General features: G+C 47.8%; 1 pseudogene; it reads right to left on the reverse strand.

Annotated features, from left to right (window-relative positions):
• Positions 1-5,022: 5,022 nt before the first annotated feature.
• The window catches only part of LOC135057409 (alpha-2-macroglobulin-like protein 1), a 200,749-nt pseudogene continuing 191,544 nt past the window's right edge, over positions 5,023-14,227 (reverse strand).

The following is a 14,227-nucleotide window of genomic DNA, read 5'->3' on the forward strand; positions in this document are numbered from 1 at the left end:
AGCATAAGGAGGTGCCACCACTCACCCTCCACCCGCTGCCAAGTGTCCACATTAAAGGCTGCCCCTTCGTCCCCCTCCTGCAGTGCATCCACTTGGGTCTCCAGGATGAGGAGCTCCATGTGCATCTTCATGTACTACCTGTCCGCCCACTGCTGCTCCATGTCCATCACCGGAGGAGCCATCAAGCTGGCACAATGCTCACAGCTCATCCCCCTGCTCCACAGCCACCATCTCCACCCGCTGCGGGTGGCTATAAGCCGCCATCATTCCGGCCAGCCCTGCAGCCCCAGGGGCCACCAGGAAAGATGGTCTCTCCAGGGAGCAGCCTGGAAACTGCGGCACATGGGGGGGGGGGGGGGGGGGGGGGGAGACAGCAAGAGATTACCTTCATATGTACGTACATCCGGAACTCTTCCGTCAGCTAGAGGTCACCCCCTAAAATCTGGCCTCTGGGGCATATGCCCCCTAGAGACCCTGCCTAATAACAGTATTTACCTGGTCCCACCCCCAACAAGAGCTACTGCCTGCTGCACTGCATCTTTTCTATGAAGATATATGAGAGATACTGTATGTAATAGATATAGTACTCTTCGGTGTGTGGCTTATACTCTGATATACGTACGATATAAGTTCAAGTGCAATCAACTACCCAAGGTGTACATGTATCAGAGCATGACTGCACACCCAAGAATGATACATCTATCTCATAAAATGGCCCCTGTTGTGACAAAATAGCTTTATGATGTAATGTGAAACAGATACAGATGTGCTGCTGTCAGTGAGGCGGGGATGGGCTGCTGACAGTGAGGCGGGGATGGGCTGCTGACCATGAGGCAGGGATGTGCTGCTGACAGTGAGGCGGGGATGGGCTGCTGTTAGTGAGGTGGGGATGAGCTGCTGACAGTGAGGTGGGGATGGGCTGCTGTCAGTGAGGCGGGGATGTGCTGCTGACAGTGAGGCGGGGATGGGCTGCTGTTAGTGAGGTGGGGATGGGCTGCTGACAGTGAGGCGGGGATGGGCTGCTGACAGTGAGGCAGGGATGTGCTGCTGTCAGTGAGGCGGGGATGTGCTGCTGACAGTGAGGCGGGGATGTGCTGCTGACAGTGAGGCGGGATGGGCTGCTGTTAGTGAGGTGGGGATGGGCTGCTGACAGTGAGGCGGGGATGGGCTGCTGACAGTGAGGCGGGGATGTGCTGCTGTCAGTGAGGCGGGGATGTGCTGCTGTCAGTGAGGCGGGGATGGGCTGCTGTCAGTGAGGCGGGGATGTGCTGCTGTCAGTGAGGCGGGGATGGGCTGCTGACAGTGAGGCGGGGATGGGCTGATGTCAGTGAGGCAGGGATGTGCTGCTGTCAGTGAGGCGGGGATGTGCTGCTGTCAGTGAGGTGGGGATGGGCTGCTGACAGTGAGGCAGGGATGGGCTGCTGACAGTGAGGCGGGGATGTGCTGCTGTCAGTGAGGCAGGGATGTGCTGCTGTCAGTGAGGCGGGGATGGGCTGCTGACAGTGAGGCGGGGATGGGCTGCTGAGAGTGAGGCTGGGATGTGCTGCTGTCAGTGAGGCGGGGATGGGCTGCTCTCAGTGAGGCAGGGATGGGCTGCTGTCAGTGAGGCGGGGATGGGCTGCTGACAGTGAGGCGGGGATGGGCTGCTGAGAGTGAGGCTGGGATGTGCTGCTGTCAGTGAGGCGGGGATGGGCAGCTGACAGTGAGGCAGGGATGGGCTGCTGTCAGTGAGGCAGGGATGTGCTGCTGTCAGTGAGGCAGGTATGGACTGTTGACAGTGAGACAGAGATGGGCAGCTGACGGTGAGACAGAGATGGGCAGATGACAGTGAGACAGAGATGGGCTGCTGACAGTGAGGCAGGGATCTACTGTCAGTGAGGCAGGGATATGCTGCTGTCAGTGATGTGTTGCTCACAGTGAGGCATGGATGGGCTGTTGACAGTGAGACAGAGATGGGCTGCTGTCAGTGAGTCAGGGATGGACTGTTGACAGTGAGACAGAGATGGGCAGCTGACAGTGAGACAGAGATGGGCTGCTGACAGTGAGGCATGGATGGGCTGCTGACAGTGAGGCAGGGATGGGCTGCTGTCAGTGAGGCAGGGATGTGCTGCTGTCAGTGAGGCAGAGATGTGCTGCTGTCAGGGATATGCTGCTGTCAGTGAGGCAGGGATGTGCTGCTGTCAGGGATATGCTGCTGTCAGTGAGGCAGGGATGGACTGTTGACAGTGAGACAGAGATGGGCTGCTGTCAGTGAGGCAGGGATGGACTGTTGACAGTGAGACAGAGATGGGCTGCTGACAGTGAGGCAGGGATCTACTGTCAGTGAGGCAGGGATATGCTGCTGTCAGTGATGTGTTGCTGACAGTGAGGCATGGATGGGCTGCTGACAGTGAGGCAGGGATGGGCTGCTGACAGTGAGAAAGTGATGGGCTGCTGTCAGTGAGGCAGTGATGTGCTGCTGTCAGTGAGACAGGGATCTGCTGCTGTCAGTGAGACAGGGATCTGCTGCTGTCAGTGATGTGCTGCTGTCAGTGAGGCAGGGATGTGCTGCTGTCAGTTACTTTCTCCCTCTGAGGAAACGACCAGTGTATGTAGGTCGAGAAACGCGTCAGGGTCTTTCTGGACTTGGGATCCCGGCACTCTCCATTAATGCTGCTGACATCTATCATCTATTGCATCTTTCTGCACCGCACCATTGGATCTGTTCTCATTACAGCCACCCGCAGTGGTCCGCCTTGCTAAACGGGGACCGTGGCCGTCATCTATTCCACTCGGGAGTCCGCGGTGCAGCTGTCTGGTGTATGGTGGTCTTCAGTGCCGTTAATTTGAACTCATCCGGATGCGGTAAGCGGCTATCACATTGAATGATTTCCCGAGTGTGCTTTAGAGAGACCGGTAGACGGAGCCGCTGTAAAGCACACTGGAAGACTTTTTCCAACATATAAAGCTGTTATCCATTTGGAATATAAAGTGCTGGAGCAAGCAGCACATTTGTTATTTAAAAATCTAACAAAGGATAAGTGACTCTCCGGAATAAACAACTTCTGAGAGAAGTGAAATATCTGCAAAATTATTTTAAACACAAATTGATGAATCCATTGCTCTAAATAGAAGGAGCTTTTTGACTGTATCACTTGGAATTCATTATTGCATTTAATGGACTGTAAGCTGGAGGATCCCATTTTTTCATTTTTTTATTCATTTAGTATTAATTGCATATATATATTCAATATTACTGTTTCTTTTGTGCAGTTTTAATATCATTAAATATTGTTAATATAGTCTGCTTGCGCTCTCTATATTCTTGTTTTTTGTTGTCTTTGTAGGGTTGCTAATACCCTATATTTTTGAGAGCAGCGAGCAGCATGTCAGCTTAGGCTCTTAGAGGCGCCTTTTTTTCTTTTTGGAGCTGCTGTCAGTGAGGCAGGGATGTGCTGCTGTCAGTGATGTGCTGCTGTCAGTGAGGCAGGGATGTGCTGCTGTCAGTGATGTGCTGCTGTCAGTGAGGCAGGGATGTGCTGCTGTCAGTGATGTGCTGCTGTCAGTGAGGCAGGATGTGCTGCTGTCAGTGATGTGCTGCTGTCAGTGAGGCAGGGATGTGCTGCTGTCAGTGATGTGCTGCTGTCAGTGAGGCAGGGATGTGCTGCTGTCAGTGATGTGCTGCTGTCAGTGAGGCAGGGATGTGCTGCTGTCAGTGATGTGCTGCTGTCAGTGAGCCAGGGATGTGCTGCTGTCAGTGATGTGCTGCTGTCAGTGGGGCAGTGATACTCTATGCTGCTTTTCTGTGAGTAGTGTCTCTTTGAATGATGCTATTATTTACAGTTGTGGGGCCAAATGTAAGAGTGAGAGTTTCAGAAAGTGAGAGATTTGGTAAGGTTTTTCAGTTTTTTTTTAAAGTGGCAATCATTTACACTGCAAAACCAGGTTGATCTTGCTGTGTAAATGATTGAGACTTTAAAAAAAACTGCAAAACCTTACCAAATCTCTCACTTTTTTTAAACTCTCACTCTATTACATTTGGCCCGTGGAGTGATACAGCTGTGGATCTGTGACAAGGTTTTGGTAACAGTTCAGTGATCACGCTAGGAGGTGTGCGGTTTGATGGGAAATAATACACAGTCTAATCATGTTAGTGGGATTTCTGTCATGGGCCCTCATTCCGAGTTGTTCGCTCGCAAGCTGCTTTTAGCAGCTTTGCACACGCTAAGCCGCCGCCCTCTGGGAGTGTATCTTAGCTTCTTAAAATTGCGAACGAAAGATTCGCAATGTTGCGATAAGACATCTCTGTGCAGTTTCTGAGTAACTCGAAACTTACTCGGCATCTGCGATCAATTCAGTGCTTGTCGTTCCTGGTTTGACGTCACAAACACACCCAGCGTTCGCCCAGACACTCCTCCGTTTCTCCAGCCACTCCCGCGTTTTTCCCAGAAACGGTAGCGTTTTTTCACACACACCCATAAAACGGCCAGTTTCCGCCCAGAAACACCCACTTCCTGTCAATCACAGTACGATCACCAGAACGAAGAAAAAGCTGTGAGTAAAATTCCTAACTGCATAGCAAATTTACTTAGCGCAGTCGCAGTGCGAACATTGCGCATGCGCACTAAGCGGAAAATCGCTGCGATGCGAATAAATTTACAGAGCGAACAACTCGGAATGACCCCCATTATACCATGCATTTTATAAGTATTTGATATACCACTCTTGAGTGTGTTGTCATGCTCTGATATATGCATGTCATGGTGTGCGTTGTGACGCATGAGGCCGATGCATTACATTGTGATGCAATGATCCTGTTACTTCAATAAGATAAAAATACCTAAATAAATAGGCCCCTATACTGTACCTCCAAATTCTAAAATGAATATCTACCATATGAAATGTGTAAAAATTAAACATCCACATAATCCACAAATAGCAGTTTATGAGTCCTGCAATTTAAAGTGCATACTAAAAAAATTATTAAGTTGACAACTTTATTTGATGTGTTTTCACATTTTACACCAGTATTTATGATGGCAGTTGAATTGTATGAATTGTAGGCAACAGTTTTAATATATATAATGTTAATTAAAAATATTGTTTTTAAAAAATATAGTTGCTCAAGCAAATGCGGTTATGGGGTTGCAGCTTTGATGACACCTTATCAATACTAATAACTTGTAGTTGCACAGGATTGGCTCATCCTGCTCATTAGACTCTTAATATAGACCTTCAAAGTCAGAGTATCCAAAAAGTGTTCCGTAGGTAAGTGATTTTCTTATTTATCTGTATTCACCTAATTCCACCACAAATACAATGTTTAATTTTGGCTGGAAATATCCTTGAAGATAGGGCTCTCCAGTTCCATGATTGTGCAGCAACATTCTTCACGTTATATTCATTGCCTGATGCTTTAGTGGTCTGATACTGTCTTGTTAGCGGTATACAATCTCAATAGTGTCAGATTGAGCCTTATCTGTTCTATGAGGATCACTGCAGTTGATGAGAAAGATAACACACATAAAGCTCAATGAGAATATTATCTCCATCTCCAGTGTGGTCCAAATGTCATATCAGCCTATGTTACAACAACACAGCGGAGGCCCACATTTTCTGGCCTGAGCCAGTGGTGCATGTATAAAAAATGTCATATAGGTACTGTGTGCGTGTGCAAATGCCACATGGGGCGTGGCCAATGAAAATGGGGGCGTGATACACATATGGGGGACTCCAATAGTGCCAGATAAATGTTGCCCCATAGTGCCAGATATACATTGCCCCCACTGTGCCAGATACACAAATGCCCCGACTGTGTCAGATACACAAATGCCCCCGCTGTGCCAGATACACATTGCCCCACTGTGCCAGATACACAAATGCTCCACTATGCCAGATATACAATGCCCCCACAGTGCCAGATATACAATGCCCCCACAGTGCCAGACATACATTGCCCCCACAGTGCCAGATACACATTGCCCCCACAGTGCCCGATATACAATACCCCCCTGTGTCAGATATACACTGCTCAAAAAAATAAAGGGAACACTAAAATAACACATCCTAGATCTGAATGAATGAAATATTCTTATTAAATACTTTGTTCTTTACATAGTTGAATGTGCTGACAACAAAATCACACAAAAATTATCAATGGAAATCAAATTTATTAACCCATGAAGGTCTGGATTTGGAGTCACACTCAAAATGAAAGTGGAAAAAAACACTACAGGCTGATCCAACTTTGATGTAATGTCCTTAAAACAAGTCAAAATGAGGCTCAGTAGTGTGTGTGGCCTCCACGTGCCTGTATGACCTCCCTACAACGCCTGGGCATGCTCCTGATGAGGTGGCGGATGGTCTCCTGAGGGATCTCCTCCCAGACCTGGACTAAAGCATCCGCCAACTCCTGTATAGTCTGTGGTGCAATGTGGCGTTGGTGGATGGAGCGAGACATGATGTCCCAGATGTGCTCAATTGGATTCAGGTCTGGGGAATGGGCGGGCCAGTCCATAGCATTAATGCCTTCGTCTTGCAGGAACTGCTGACACACTCCAGCCACATGAGGTCTAGCATTGTCTTGCATTAGGAGGAACCCAGGGCCAACCACACCAGCATATGGTCTCACAAGGGGTCTGAGGATCTCATCTCGGTACCTAATGGCAGTCAGGCTACCTCTGTGCAGCCCCCCAAAGAAATGCCACCCCACACCATTACTGACCCACTGCCAAACCGGTCATGCTGGAGGATGTTGCATGCAGCAGAACATTCTCCTTGGCGTCTCCAGACTCTGTCATGTCTGTCACATGTGCTCAGTGAGGATCTGCTTTCATCTGTGAAGAGCACAGGGCGCCAGTGGCGAATTTGCCAATCTTGGTGTTCTCTGGCAAATGCCAAACGTCCTGCATGGTGTTGGGCTGTAAGCACAACCCCCACCTGTGGACCTCGGGCCCTCATACCACCCTCATGGAGTCTGCTTCTGATCGTTTGAGTAGACACATGCACATTTGTGGCTTGCTGGAGGTCATTTTGCAGGGCTCTGGCAGTGCTCCTCCTGTTCCTCTTTGCACAAAGGCGGAGGTGGCGGTCCAGCTGCTGGGTTGTTGCCCTCCTTCATGTCTCCTGATGTACTGGCCTGTCTCCTGGTAGCGCCTCCATGCTCTGGACACTACGCTGACAGACACAGCAAACCTTCTTGCCACAGCTCGCATTGATGTGCCATCCTGGATGAGCTGCACTACCTGAGCCACTTGTGTGGGTTGTAGACTCCGTCTCATGCTACCACTAGAGTGAAAGCACCGCCAGCTTTCAAAAGTGACCAAAACATCAGCCAGAAAGCATAGGAGCTAATAAGTGGTCTGTGGTCACCACCTGCAGAACAACTCCTTTATTGGGGATGTTTTGCTAATTGCCTATAATTTCCACCTGTTGTTTATTCCATTTGCACAACAGCATGTGAAATTGATTGTCAATCAGTGTTGCTTCCTAAGTGGACAGTTTGATTTCACAGAAGTGTGATTGACTTGGAGTTACATTGTGTTGTTTAAGTGTTCCCTTTATTTTTTTGAGCAGTGTACAATGCCCCCACAGTGCCAGATATACATTGCCCCCCTGTGCCAGACATACAATGCCCCCACTGTGCCAGATATACAATGCCCTTCTGTGCCAGATATACATTGCCCCACAGTGCCAGATATACAATGCCCCCCTGTGCCAGATATACATTGCCCCACAGTGCCAGATATACAAATACAATGCCACCCTGTGCCAGATATACATTGCCCCACTGTGCGCTTATTTCCCCCCCCCCTTCCCCCCACCCCACACACCCCTCCTTACCGCTGGCTCTGTTTCTTCTATGTGAGGGTAGGAGAGCGCAGCACCTCTCCTGCCCCTCATTTCTCCTTGATGCCCGGTATCACTCTTCAGCGGCGGTGGCGGGGTCAATCTGAAATGAGGCGCCGGTTCGTTAGCCAATCAGAGCTCGCGGACCGGCAGCCAATCAGAAGCCGCGGCTGCCGGTCCGTAAGCTCTGATTGGCTAGCAAACCGGTGCCTTATTCAGATTCACTTCGCCGCCGATGGAGAGTGAGACCGGGCATCAAAGAGAATTGAGGGGCAGGAGAGGCGCTGCGCTCTCCTCCCCTCACAAAGAATGAAGCCAGCGGGATGCAGTATGGTGGACGGCCCGGTGGTACAGAGTACCGCCTGGAAATTTCTTACTGGTACGACATACCGCCATACTTGCGGCGCTGGCCTGAGCCCGGCAGTCATGAGACAGCAGCCTATGTATAGTCAAGGGACAAGAGACATCATTAAGGCACAAAGTGCTCATTGGCATACACTCACCTCATTGGTTAGGCACATAATATATCATAGACGCTTCTTCTTCTGTTAGAAAACAACACAAAATGAGATTTAAGAATTTCCAAAACTATAGTTTAAAACAATGTTTTAACACCTGAAGTGTTTAGATACCCGTCTAGAGTGATGGGGGGCAATTGTGATCGCAAAATAAACCTAGGTGTCACCATGGGAACTTCCAAATGACATAGGGCCTGATTCAGCATGGATCGCAAAAGAAAAATCTTTCTCTACTGGGCAAAACCATGCCCCCCCCCCCCCCCCTCAAGAAAATGGATTTGGACACAAATTCTCTTTATACCACATTCATGCACTTAACTTGAGAGCACGTTGTTATTCAGTAACAACACCCTTTATTAAATAACACATTTCAATATACTGCCATACCCAGGATTCAAACCTATAACATGTTGAATTCTAATCAAACACCCTACTCATTGAGCTCTTTGATCCTGCATAAAAACTATGAACACTATATGAAGCTACTGGTACTTTGTAAAACAAATAATCATCATTGCAATTGAGCAGATCTATGTAGCGTGCAGCTACACATCCAATCTCTTCCAGCCACACGCTACATAGATCTGCTCAGATCAGACGCAATGCTGATCATTTTTTTCACAAAGTGCAAGGTAAGCTTCAAATAGGTAGAATTCTCTAGATTAGAATTATCTACCTTCCTATGTGAGAGCAGATAGCTCAATTAATAGAATATCTGACTGCAATGCCACAGGCAATGGGTTCGAATCCCAGGTATGTCAGCATTGATAATGTCGATATTATCTTAGACCGCAAAGCTATACCTCTAAATACACTATTACACTATTATAGCCGCTAGACTAAATGCACGTGCTACGCACTTTGTACGCTATTTGCATACAGAGTCCTGCACGTGGTACGCACTTGGCGTACACACTCCGCGCTGAGTGTACAGAGAACACACAGCGAGCGCACACACAAATTGATAACCTTTAAACCTTGTTAATGATACAATGTAATGATATGCTTACACTTTAAACCTTAGCAGCAAAGTACTGCAACGATGTAATACGTTTAACCTTAAGTAGCGCTGACGGTACAAAGTATCCGCAGTGCGTACACCTTATCAATACCAATACCAATACACCTTATACAGATAAATCTACTTTAAACCCCCTTGCAGGAAAGTGAAGACACCACACCGATTTGTAGTTGAAACCACAGGGTTCCTCTAAGGCCACAGTGGATTGATTCCAAAAAGGTAAAGCAATACAAATTATACACTACAGACTAACAAGTAAATCTAAACAGAATAATGGCTACAGAGAATGTACATACGTGAGAATGTTCGCAAGCGCAACCCGGCTCGGTACTCCGCTGGTCATACAGATAGCGTTCAGAGTCCTCTGACCGGCCAGGCAACAATGGTCTTTTTATACACAACATGCATACACAATACAATGGTCACTGTAATCTCATTGTCCATTGGACACAGGGATGTGTCTCTTCATTACAGAAAAGGTCATAGGTGGATTTGAATAGGTGGGCGATGTCTTTCCCCAACTGCTCTTGTGGGTGGTATCCTCTGGATTCCCGCCGCATACATAAAACACAGCAAATACAGTTAATGTTCATATTCTACTTTTGCACATAACTATACGCAGGAACATGCAATCTTTCTCTAACTAACACCGGAATGTTACCCTCAAAATACCCTACAGCTGGATACTAGACATCACATTCCAACCTTTATCTGACCCTTCCTATCATGCAAAGGCGAATCCCTTAGTCCAGGAACTGTTTAAACTATTAATACTCGCTGACATGGTCTAGGGGAACTATATCTAAAATGTACAATATTTGGGTTAAATATGTAATGTTCTAATAACCCTCTATGCGTTCACAAACTCTACCCTAAATGCGCATACCACGCGCTAAGGCGCATGGCCGTGAAAAGCTCCGTTACGCAAGTTGCGGATATGCGCAAGCACGGAAGAGCGAGTGCACGCGTAGCGGGCATGTGCATGGGGTTAGTACAAGGCATATGCATTACGATATTTTTCGACTTTGACAGCATCTTATAATGTAAGACAGTGTGACTGAATAACAAAGAAATCTCAAAATTAGTTGAATGTTGTATAGGTATTAGCGACAGAAGGGATCAGGATAGGAGACAGGGACGGTCAGTAGATGCTGGGCTCAAAAAATGAGAAGCTGCAAGTGAAAGAAATTAAAACACATAATTGTCAAGTGCCACCAACAGCGCCCCCTACCCTGCAGCGCTATGTGCGGTACCCCCTCCGGACATAACTAGTTACAGCCCTGGGGCAGATGTAACATGCAGAGAGAGTTAGATTTGAGTGGGGTGTGTTCAAACTGAAATCTACTGTACACCCTGCACAGAAACAAAAATCTACCCCATCAAATCTAACTCTCTCTGCACATGTTACATTTGCCCCACATTTTGCTTTTGCGATCCATGCTGAATTAGGCCCATACTTATGTCTATCTGGTAACACACATCTATGAACAGAAGCTACTACTAGTATGTAATATGAAGTTCTCTGATGAATATTTTAGTATGTACTATATCTGACAGTAGTAGTTTCAGCTAGTAAATAAAATATTATTTGTATTCAACCAAAAGTGGGTCTGTTATAAAGCAGGGTGAGGCAGCTGTGCCAGGCAGCAAGATTTTGGGGACCGATAATTGCAAAAAAGCAAGGGTTCTCCAACTCGGTCCTAAGGACCAGGGGTGCTTTAAGAGAGGAGGAGGCCCGTGTTCAGCCTCCTCCGTTCGGGCCCCCTCCTCTCTGCCAGGAGCGCTGTAGAGTCTGAGCACTAGATGGCTCAGACTCTACTTCGCATGCGCAGATCTCCTGGATCTCCTGGATCTCCTGGAAAATGGCGTGGTGGCCATTTTCCCTGAGATTTCTCTACTGCGCATGCGCAAAACTCCGTGAAAATTGCCACTGAGCCATTTTCACTGTGTTTTCACAGTGCTGCGGATGCCGGCGCTGGACTCCGGTGCTGGACTCTGGAGGGGTGAGTATTTTAAAAATGGGTGCAGGGTGTGCGGTGGGGGCTCCCTCTGGACTCAGGGGCCCGTGTGCACTGCACACACTGCACCCATTGTAGAAACGCCAGTGCTAAGGATCCCAAACAGTTCATGTTTTCCAGGTCACCTGTGGATCTTTAAAATGTGACAATTGGTCACATTACACAGTGCACTTGCTGAGTGACCTGAAAAACGTGATCTGTTAGGGGTCCTCCTGAGGACTGAGGGGTCTATTTACTAAGCCATGGAGAGAGATAAAGTGGATGGAGATAAAGTACCAGCCAAACAGCTCCTAACCACCATGTCACAGACTGTGTTTAAAAAATGACAGGATCTGGTTGGTTGGTACTTTTTCCCTGTCCACTTTCTCTCTCCAAGGGCTAGATGCATCATCGCTTGGAAAGTGATAAAATGGAGAGTGAAAAAGTACCAGCCAATCATGTCCTAACTGCCATGTCACAGGCTGTGTTTGAAAAATGGCAGGTAGGAGCTGATTGGCTGGTACTTTTTCACTCTCCATTTGATCAGTTTCCAAACAATGATGCATCTGGCCCCAAGGCTTAGTAAATAGACCCCAGAGCTTGAGGACCACTGCAAAAGAGTAATTTAATTTTTAGCTTAGTGTCAATCAGTGGTTTCTACACTGGTGGCACATCATGAAGTAAAAAAACAAAACAAAACTACTGTATATATAAAAACTAGTTTGGGTTTATTTTAGTGTACTTCTTGTTATAACTTGTTTAGTTTTCATAAGAGATGAGATTATTATAATAATAATAATAATAATAATTATTATTATTCCACAACTCCCAACTGTCCCGATTTTCGCGGGACAGTCCCGTTTTTTTTGGACTGTCCCGCTGTCCCACCCGCGGGCCACAGTGTCCAGCGGTGGGGGTGGGGGTGGGGCAGTTGGTAGTCTCCTGCACTCGCTGCTCTGAGCAGCGGTGAATAGACGCTGTGCGCATGGGCACAGCGTCTATTAACTAGAGGGAGAGGGGGCATGCCAGCGGCTCACAGAGCGCTGTGCATGCCCCCAAAGATGAAAACCGGGGGACACTCCCTCGAAGCCACGCCCCTGTCCAGAGGCCACACCCCTTTCCCCGGCAGGCGCGGGTACGCCGCGCCGATGTCCCTCCTTGACGGCCACAAAAGTTGTGAGGTATGTTATTCCCCCCAACTAAAGCTGCTGAAACTAAGATTTATTTTCTTCAATTCGGACAGTGCAACCAAACTAGGCACTTGCTGTTTGTGTGTGAAGGCTCATTATGGCACATCAAGATCTGATCACACTGAATTCACTCGGTTTGGATATGGTGTGGTGGCAACAGAGTTGAATGATGCAGCCTATCAGCATGAGTGTTTAACCCCGCTCTCTAGTGTGATCTACAGTAATTGCCTAGCCCATCATTTGAAGAACCCAGTCCATGCAACCATGGCACTCAAGTGGGGCTCACCTATCTGGTTGTCAGGCAGCTTTTGTCAAAGAGACCACTATGTAGCTGGATGCTTAAATGCAACACAATGGTTGCAGTGGCATATCTAGACAGGAGGAGGCCCGTGTGCAGGCTCCGTCTGAGACCCCTCCTCTCTAGCCGGCTGCGCTGTAGAGCTCGCAGCGAGCATTTCCCCAGTGATTTTCCTACTGTGCATGAGCAGAACAGCGGGAAAATGGCGCTGCAACATTTTACCAGTGATTTCTGTTAAGCTGCTGCTGCACCGCAGGACTATGGAGGGTAAGTATTAAAAATAATGGCTGTAGGGTGTGCGATGTGGGCCCTCCTGGACCTCGGGGGGCCCGTGTGCACCATACAATGCACCTATTATAAATACGCCAGTTAATAGTTGAGATAACTGAATACATGGTTGCTATCTCTTACATATCAGCTCTGTACATGATGGAAGACACAGTTATTAAACATATTATTTACTACTAGCTACACTTATTGACCTCTACATCGGGACACTCACAGGGTATGTGGAAATTAATCATTATAGCATAAATATTTGGGGAGGACTCTGCTTGTGCAATAAAGAGCCACCACCATTAATTTGTATGGCTAAACAAGGAATGGTCGGTCTACAGATGTACAGCCACAAAGTCTATGGGGCAAATGTATCAAACTTTCTAAAAAATGGAGAAGCAGACATGTGGAGAAGTTGGCCATAGCAACCAATAAGCTTGTAAGCTAGCACATTCTTCACTCTTAGGAGGCTTGATACATCACCCCTAAATAGTGTGCATAACCACCTGTTTCATTTTGGAATAAACCCTCATAGGTTGCTTTGGGCCGAATCTTTCCCTTTTGGCAACAAAGCGTGTATTCCTTTTACTTATAGTACTAATAATTCCTCCATTATGGGACTTGTTGCATCTGTATACGTATTATTCATGTATGTACAGATGTGTCCTCATACACCTAGCCACAATATACCATGCAGCACGAGAATCAGCCACGCCAATCGGTTTAGCATCCTTATTGCGCGACTGTCAATGTCACAAAAAGGCGCCGTTCACCCTTCCGCTGTGTGCTCCATTGCCGGGCCATGTCTGGGAGCTGCTGGACTCGGCAGTCAGGCGGCGGAGGTTTGCCTGCTGCTCGGCCCGTGGGCACCGCCATTGTCCCCAGCGGTCACATGTCGGGAGAAAGCCAATGAAGAATGTCGGCCATCACGTGACCGCAGCGGCCAATAGGAACTGAGCGGGAAGTTCAAAAGGAGACGCCGTGCAAAGCTCCGGCGCCTGAATATCGTCGCTGTTTAGCTACTCCCAGGCTCACTCTGCCTTTCGTGGAGATCTGGTTCCCAGCGTTTCCAGTGTGTATCCAGTGTCTTTCCCAGTTCA

Source organism: Pseudophryne corroboree, chromosome 3, assembly GCF_028390025.1.
Source record: "Pseudophryne corroboree isolate aPseCor3 chromosome 3, aPseCor3.hap2, whole genome shotgun sequence".
Taxonomy (NCBI): Eukaryota; Metazoa; Chordata; class Amphibia; order Anura; family Myobatrachidae; genus Pseudophryne; species Pseudophryne corroboree.